Source organism: Aegilops tauschii, chromosome 5, assembly GCF_002575655.3.
Source record: "Aegilops tauschii subsp. strangulata cultivar AL8/78 chromosome 5, Aet v6.0, whole genome shotgun sequence".
Classification (NCBI taxonomy): domain Eukaryota; kingdom Viridiplantae; phylum Streptophyta; class Magnoliopsida; order Poales; family Poaceae; genus Aegilops; species Aegilops tauschii.
This window is the reverse complement of record NC_053039.3, coordinates 510,595,159-510,604,242: the sequence shown is the minus strand read 5'-3', so window position 1 is coordinate 510,604,242 and position 9,084 is coordinate 510,595,159.

Below are 9,084 nucleotides of genomic sequence, written 5' to 3'. Positions count from 1 at the left end.
CCAAAGGTATATGTGATATACATGTAATTGATGTGTACCTTACCAGTACTCGTAGTAGCTCCTGGGTATTTGATACCGGTGCGGTTGCTCATATTTGTAACTCAAAACAGGAGCTGCGGAATAAGCGGAGATTGGCGAAGGACGAGGTGACGATGCGCGTCGGGAATGGTTCCAAGGTCGATGTGATCGCCGTCGGCACGCTGCCTCTACATTTACCTACGGGATTAGTTTTAAACCTCAATAATTGTTATTTAGTGCCAGCTTTGAGCATGAACATTGTATCTGGATCTCGTTTAATGCGAGATGGCTACTCATTTAAATCCGAGAATAATGGTTGTTCTATTTATATGAGAGATATGTTTTATGGTCATGCCCCGCTGGTCAATGGTTTATTCTTGATGAATCTCGAACGTGATGTTACACATATTCATAGTGTGAATACCAAAAGATGTAAAGTTGATAACGATAGTCCCACATACTTGTGGCACTGCCGCCTTGGTCACATTGGTGTCAAACGCATGAAGAAGCTCCATGCAGATGGACTTTTGGAGTCTCTTGATTACGAATCATTTGACACGTGCGAACCATGCCTCATGGGTAAGATGACCAAGACTCCGTTCTCCGGAATAATGGAGCGAGTAACCAACTTATTGGAAATCATACATACCGATGTGTGCGGTCCAATGAGTGTTGAGGCTCGCGGAGGATATCGTTATGTTCTCACTCTCACTGATGACTTAAGTAGATATGGGTATGTCTACCTAATGAAACACAAGTCTGAAACCTTTGAAAAGTTCAAGGAATTTCAGAGTGAGGTTGAGAATCAACGTGACGTAAAAATAAAATTCTTACGATCAGATCGTGGTGGAGAATATTTAAGTCACGAATTTGGTACGCACTTAAGGAAATGTGGAATCGTTTCACAACTCACGCCGCCTGGAACACCTCAGCGAAACGGTGTGTCCGAACGTTGTAATCGCACTCTATTGGATATGGTGCGATCTATGATGTCTCTTACCGATCTACCGCTCTCATTTTGGGGCTATGCTTTAGAGACTGCCGCATTCACTTTAAATAGGGCTCCATCAAAATCCGTTGAGACGACACCGTATGAATTAGGTTTGGGAAGAAACCTAAGCTATCGTTTCTAAAAGTTTGGGGATGCGATGCTTATGTCAAGAAACTTCAACCTGAAAAGCTCGAACCCAAGTCGGAAAAATGCGTCTTCATAGGATACCCTAAGGAAACCATTGGGTATACCTTCTACCTCAGATCCGAAGGCAAGATCTTTGTTGCCAAGAACGGGTCCTTTCTGGAGAAAGAGTTTCTCTCGAAAGAATTAAGTGGGAGGAAAGTGGAACTTGATGAGGTGATAGTCACCCCTTCCGAACCGGAGAGTAGCGCAGCGCGGGAAGATGTTCTTGTGGTGCCTACACCGACTGGGGAGGAAGTTAATGATGATGATCATGAAGCTTCGGATCAAGTTACTGCTGAACTTCGTAGGTCCACAAGGACACGTTCCGCACCAAAGTGGTACGGCAACCCTGTCCTGGAAATCATGTTGTTGGACAACGGTGAAGCTTCGAACTATGAAGAAGCGATGGCGGGCCCGGATTCCGACAAATGGCTAGAAGCCATGAAATCCGAGATAGGATCCATGTATGAAAACGAAGTATGGACTTTGACTGACTTGCCCGATGATCGGCGAGCCATAGAAAATAAATGGATCTTTAAGAAGAAGACAGACGCGGATGGTAATGTGACCATCTATAAGGCTCGACTTGTCGCTAAGGATTATCGACAAGTTCAAGGGGTTGACTACGATGAGACTTTCTCACCCGTAGCGAAGCTGAAGTCCGTCCGAATCATGTTAGCAATTGCCGCATTCTATGATTATGAGATATGGCAAATGGACGTCAAAACGGCATTCCTTAACGGCTTTCTTAAGGAAGAATTGTATATGATGCAGCCGGAAGGTTTTGTCGATCCTAAGAATGCTAACAAGGTGTGCAAGCTCCAGCGCTCCATCTATGGGCTGGTGCAAGCATCTCGGAGTTGGAACATTCGATTTGATGAGATGATCAAAGCGTTTGGGTTTACACAGACTTATGGAGAAGCCTGTGTTTACAAGAAAGTGAGTGGGAGCTCTGTAGCATTTCTCTTATTATATGTGGATGACATACTATTGATGGGAAATGATATAGAATTCTTGGAAAGTATAAAGGCCTATTTGAATAAGTGTTTTTCAATGAAGGACCTTGGAGAAGCTGCTTATATATTAGGCATCAAGATCTATAGAGATAGATCAAGACGCCTCATTGGTCTTTCACAGAGTACGTACCTTGACAAGATATTGAAGAAGTTCAATATGGATCAGTCCAAGAAGGGGTTCTTGCCTGTATTGCAAGGTGTGCAATTGAGCACGGCTCAATGCCCGACCACGGCAGAAGATAGAGAAAAGATGAGTGTCATCCCCTATGCCTCGGCCATAGGGTCTATTATGTATGCCATGCTGTGTACCAGACCTGATGTAAACCTTGCCGTAAGTTTGGTAGGAAGGTACCAAAGTAATCCCGGCATGGAACACTGGACAGCGGTCAAGAATATCCTGAAGTACCTGAAGAGGACTAAGGATATGTTTCTCGTTTATGGAGGTGACGAAGAGCTCGTCGTAAAGGGTTACGTTGATGCTAGCTTCGACACAGATCTGGATGACTCGAAGTCACAAACCGGATACGTGTATATTTTGAATGGAGGGGCAGTAAGCTGGTGCAGTTGCAAGCAAAGCGTCGTGGCGGGATCTACATGTGAAGCGGAGTACATGGCAGCCTCAGAGGCAGCGCAAGAAGCAGTCTGGATGAAGGAGTTCATTACCGACCTAGGGGTGATTCCCAATGCATCGGGCCCGATGACTCTCTTCTGTGACAACACTGGAGCTATTGCCCTTGCCAAGGAGCCCAGGTTTCACAGGAAGACCAGGCATATCAAGCGTCGCTTCAACTCCATTCGTGAAAGTGTTCAAAATGGAGACATAGATATTTGTAAAGTACATACGGACCTGAATGTAGCAGATCTGTTGACTAAACCTCTCCCTAGAGCAAAACATGATCAACACCAGAACTCTATGGGTGTTCGATTCATCACAATGTAACTAGATTATTGACTCTAGTGCAAGTGGGAGACTGTTGGAACTATGCCCTAGAGGCAATAATAAATGGTTATTATTATATTTCCTTGTTCATGATAATTGTCTATTGTTCATGCTATAATTGTGTTATCCGGAAATCGTAATACATGTGTGAATAGATAGACCACAACGTGTCCCTAGTAAGCCTCTAGTTGACTAGCTCGTTGATCAACAGATAGTCATGGTTTCCTGACTATGGACATTGGATGTCATTGATAACGGGATCACATCATTAGGAGAATGATGTGATGGACAAGACCCAATCCTAAGCATAGCACTAAATATCGTGTAGTTCGTTTGCTAGAGCTTTTCCAATGTCAAGTATCATTTCCTTAGACCATGAGATCGTGCAACTCCCGGATACCGTAGGAGTGCTTTGGGTGTACCAAACGTCACAACGTAACTGGGTGACTATAAAGGTGCACTACGGGTATCTCCGAAAGTGTCTGTTGGGTTGGCACGGATCGAGACTGGGATTTGTCACTCCGTATGACGGAGAGGTATCTCTGGGCCCACTCGGTAATGCATCATCATAATGAGCTCAATGTGACTAAGGAGTTAGCCACGGGATCATGCATTACGGTACGAGTAAAGTGACTTTCCGGTAACGAGATTGAACAAGGTATTGGGATACCGACGATCGAATCTCGGGCAAGTAACGTACCGATTGACAAAGGGAATTGTATACGGGATTGATTGAATCCTCGACATCGTGGTTCATCCGATCAGATCATCGTGGAACATGTGGGAGCCAACATGGGTATCCAGATCCCGCTGTTGGTTATTGACCGGAGAGGCGTCTCGGTCATGTCTGCATGTCTCCCGAACCCGTAGGGTCTACACACTTAAGGTTCGGTGACGCTAGGGTTGTAGGGATATTAGTATGCGGAAACCCGAAAGTTGTTCGGAGTCCCGGATGAGATCCCGGACGTCACGAGGAGTTCCAGAATGGTCCGGAGGTGAAGAATTATATATAGGAAGTCCAGTTTCGGCCACCGGGAAAGTTTCAGGGGTTATCGGTATTGTACCGGGACCACCGGAAGGGTCCCGGGGGTCCACCGGGTGGGGCCACCTATCCCGGAGGGCCCCATGGGCTGAAGTGGGAAGGGAACCAGCCCTTAGTGGGCTGGGGCGCCCCCCCTTGGGCCTCCCTCTGCGCCTAGGGTTGGAAACCCTAGGGGTGGGGGGCGCCCCACTTGCCTTGTGGCGCAAGCCACCCCCTTGGCCGCCGCCCCCCCTCAGATGGGATCTCCAGGGTGGCCGGCGCCCCCCCAGGACCCCTATAAATAGTGGGGGGGGGGAGGGAGGGCAGCAGCACCACAGCCCCTGGCGCCTCCCTCTCCCCCTGCAACACCTCTCCTCCCCGCTTGCGCTTGGCGAAGCCCTGCCGGGATCCCCGCTACTTCCACCACCACGCCGTCGTGCTGTTGGATCTCCATCAACCTCTCCTTCCCCCTTGCTGGATCAAGAAGGAGGAGACGTTGCTGCTCCGTACGTGTGTTGAACGCGGAGGTGCCGTCCGTTCGGCACTCGGTCATCGGTGATTTGGATCACGGCGAGTACGACTCCATCAACCCCGTTCACTTGAACGCTTCCGCTCGCGATCTACAAGGGTATGTAGATGCACTCCTTTCCCCTCGTTGCTAATATACTCCATAGATGGATCTTGGTGATGCGTCGAAAATTTTAAAATTCTGCTACGATCCCCAACACGACGATCGAATCTCGGGCAAGTAACATACTGATAGACAAAGGGAATTGTATACGGGATTGATTGAATCCCCGACATCGTGGTTCATCCGGTGAGATCATCGTGGAACATGTGGGAGCCAATATGGGTATCCAGATCCCGCTATTGGTTATTGGCCGGAGAGGTGTCTCGGTCATGTCTGCATGGTTCCCGAACCCGTAGGGTCTACACACTTAAGGTTCGGTGACGCTAGAGTTGTTATGGGAAATAGTATGTGGTTACCGAAGATTGTTCGGAGTCCCGGATGAGATCCCGGACATGACGAGGAGCTTCGGAATGGTCCAGAGGTGAAGATCGGTATATTGGACGAAGGGTATTGGAGTCCGGAATTGTTCCGGGGGTACCAGGCTATGGCCAGCATGTCCGAAAGGGGTTTCGGAGGCCCCGGCAAGCGTTGGGGGACCTTATGGGCCAAGGGGAGGGGGCAAACCAGCCCACTAAGGGGCTGTGCACCCCTCCCAACCCCTCTCACGTAACGTGGAGAGGTGGGGGCGCCTCCCCTAGGGCAGCCACCCCTCCCGGCTTGGGGGGCAAGTTTCCCAGGGGTGGGGGCGCCCAAACCCATCTAGGGTTTCCCCTGTGGCCGCCGCCCCTCCCCTAGGGAACCCTAGGGCGCCTCCTCCACCCCCCTTCCCCCTATATATAGTGAGGGAGAGAGAGGGCAGCCGTACCCCTTGCCTGGCGCAGCCCTCTCCTCCTCCAACTCCTCCTCCTCCGTAGTGCTTAGCGAAGCTCTACCGGAGAACCACGAGCTCCATTGCCACCACGCCGTCATGCTGCTGGAGTTCTCCCTCAACTTCTCCTCTCCCCTTACTGGATCAAGAAGGAGGAGACGTCCCCGGGCTGTACGTGTGTTGAACGCGGAGGCGCCGTCCGTTCGGCGCTAGATCAGATCTTCCGCGATTTGAATCGCCGCGACTACGACTCCGTCAACCGCGTTCTTGTAACGCTTCCGCTTAGCGATCTTCAAGGGTATGAAGATGCACTCCCTCTCTCTCTTTGCTAGCATCTCCTGGATTGATCTTGGCGACACGTAGGAAAATTTTGAATTATTGCTATGTTCCCCAACAGTGGCATCATGAGCTAGGTCTATGCGTAGATTCTATGCACGAGTAGAACACAAAGTAGTTGTGGGCGATGATTTGTTCAATTTGCTTACCATTACTAGTCTTATCTTGATTCGGCGGCATTGTGGGATGAAGCGGCCCGGACCAACCTTACACGTACTCTTACGTGAGACAGGTTCCACCGACTGACATGCACTTGATGCATAAGGTGGCTAGCGGGTGTCTGTCTCTCCCACTTTAGTCGGATCGGATTCAATGAAGAGGGTCCTTATGAAGGGTAAATAGCAATTGGCATATCACCGATGTGGCTTTTGCGTAGGTAAGAAACGTTCTTGCTAGAAACCCATAGCAGCCACGTAAAACATGCAACAACAATTAGAGGACGTCTAACTTGTTTTTGCAGGGTATGCTATGTGATGTGATATGGCCAAAAGGATGTGATGAATTATATATATGTGATGTATGAGATTGATCATGTTCTTGTAATAGAAATCACGACTTGCATGTCGATGAGTATGACAACCGGCTGGAGCCATAGGAGTTGTCTTAATTTATTGTATGACCTGCGTGTCAATGAAAAACGCCATGTAATTACTTTACTTTATTGCTAACCGTTAGCCATAGTAGTATAAGTAATAGTTGGCGAGACAACTTCATGAAGACACGATGATGGAGATCATGGTGTCATGCCGGTGACGAAGGTGATCATGCCGCGCCTCGAAGATGGAGATCAAAGGCGCAAGATGATATTGGCCATATCATGTCACTTTATGATTTGCATGTGATGTTTGTCATGTTTACATCTTATTTGCTTAGAACGACGGTAGCATAAATAAGATGATCCCTCACTAAAATTTCAAGAGATGTGTTCCCCCTAACTGTGCACCGTTGCGAAGGTTCGTTGTTTCGAAGCACCACGTGATGATCGGGTGTGATAGATTCTAACGTTCGCATACAACGGGTGTAAGCCAGATTTACACATGCAAAACACTTAGGTTGACTTGACGAGCCTAGCATGTACAGACATGGCCTCGGAACACAAGAGACCGAAAGGTCGAACATGAGTCGTATAGTAGATACGATCAACATGGAGATGTTCACCGTTGTTGACTAGTCCGTCTCACGTGATGATCGGACACGGTCTAGTCGATTCGGATCATGTATCACTTAGATGACTAGAGGGATGTCTATCTAAGTGGGAGTTCATTAAATAATCAGATAAACTGAATTATCATGAACATAGTCAAAAGGTCTTTGCAAATTATGTCATAGCTTACGCTTTGGTTCTACTGTTTAAGATATGTTCATAGAGAAAATTTAGTTGAAAGTTGATAGTAGAAATTATGCGGGCTGGGTCTGTAAATTGAGGATTATCCTCATTGCTGCGCAGAAGGCTTATGTCCTTAATGCACCGCTCGGTGTGCTGAACCTCGAGCGTCATCTGTGGATGTTGCGAACATCTGACATACACGTTTTGATGACTACGTGATAGTTCAGTGCGTAATGCTAACGGTTTAGAATTGAGGCGCCAAAGATGTTTTTTTGAAACGTCGCAGAACATATGAGATGTTCCAAAGACTGAAATTGGGATTTCAGACTAGTGCCCACGTCAAGAGGTATAAGACCTCTGACAAGTTTCTTAAGCCTGCAAACTAAGGGAGAAAAGCTCAATCATTGAGCATGTGCTCAGATTATCTGAGTACTACAATCGCTTGAATCGAGTGGGAGTTAATCTTCCAGATGAGATAGTGATGGTTCTCCATAGTCACTGCCACCAAGCTATTAGAGCTTCGTGATGAACTATAACATATCAGGGATAGACATGATGATCCTTGAGCAACTCGCGACGTTTGACACCATGAAAGTAGAAATCAAGTAGGAGCATCAATTTTTGATGGTTAGTAAAACCACTAGTTTCAAGAAGGGCAAGGGAAAGAAGGGATACTTCATGAAACGGCAAACCAGTTGCTGCTCTAGTGAAGAAACCCAAGGTTGAACCCAAACCCGAGACTAAGTGCTTCTGTAATGAGGGGATCGGTCACTGAAGCAGAACTACCCTAGATACTTGGTAGATGAGAAGGCAGGCAAGGTCGACAGAAGTATATTGGATATACATTATATTAATGTGTACTTTACTAGTACTCCTAGTAGCACCAGGGTATTAGATACCGGTTCGGTTGCTAAGTGTTGGTAACTCGAAATAAAAGGCTACGGAATAAACGGAGACTAGCTAAAGGTGAGATGACGATATGTGTTGGAAGTGTTTCCAAGGTTGATGTAATCAAACATCGTACGCTCCCTCTACCATCGGGATTGGTATTAAACCTAAATAATTGTTATTTGGTGTTTGTGTTGAGCATAGACATGATTGGATTATTATCGTAATATGGTTATTCATTTAAGGAGAATAATGGTTACTCTGTTTATTTGAATAATACCTTCAATGGTCTTGCACCTAAAGTGAATGGTTTATTGAATCTCGATCGTAGTGATACACATGTTCATGCCAAAAGATATAAAATAGTAATGATAGTACCACATACTTGTGGCACTGCCATTTGAGTCATATTGGTATAAAACGCATGAAGAAGCTCCATGTTGATGGATCTTTGGAATCACTCGTTTTTGAAAAGATTGAGACATGCAAACCATGTCTATTGGTAGATATGCATGAAGAAACTCCATACAGATGGATCGTTTGGACTCACTTGATTTTGAATCACTTGATACATGCAAATCATAACACATGGGCAAGATGACTGAAAGGCCTCGTTTTCAGTAAGATGGAACAAGAAAGCAACTTGTTGGAAGTAATACATTTTGATGTGTGCAGCCCAATGAGTGCTGAGGCACGCAGTGGATATCGTTATGTTCTTACTTCACAGATGATTTGAGTAGATGCTGAGTATATTTACTTGATGAAACACAAGTCTGAATTATTGAAAGGTTCAAGTAATTTCAGAGTGAAGTTGAAGATCGTTGTGACAAGAGGATAAAATGTCTGTGATATGATCATAGAGATGAATATCTGAGTTACGAGTTTGGCACACAATTAAGACATTGTGGAAATTGTTTCACAA